Source organism: Eimeria mitis, genomic scaffold, assembly GCF_000499745.2.
Source record: "Eimeria mitis Houghton genomic scaffold, Emh_scaff317, whole genome shotgun sequence".
NCBI lineage: Eukaryota > Apicomplexa > Conoidasida > Eucoccidiorida > Eimeriidae > Eimeria > Eimeria mitis.
Genome location: NW_013571511.1, coordinates 23,198 through 23,585, shown reverse-complemented (window position 1 = coordinate 23,585; position 388 = coordinate 23,198).

The window sequence follows — 388 nt, the reverse complement described above, 5'->3', positions numbered from 1 at the left end:
TATATATATATATATATATATATATTGTAGTGATATTTGAAAAAGGAATAGAATATTAAATACATATATAAGTAGAAGGATAAACAAAACAATAAATAAACAAATAAAAACAAAAAGAAACAAGAAAACAAATACAAAAAAAACGAAAATAATACAGCAATAAATAAAAATATAAAATACAACTACAAACGCAGCATCATCAATCAAAAGAAATGCAAAAACAAGAAATTTAAAAATATATATGCAACACAAAAAAAAGATATATACAACAAATAAAAATAATAAAACACAAAATAAGAAAATAAAACTGTTCTATTCTTTTATTTAGTTTTTCACTGCTCGTATTTGTTGTGTTTAGCTTTGTCCTGGCTGTTGCTTATATAGTGTT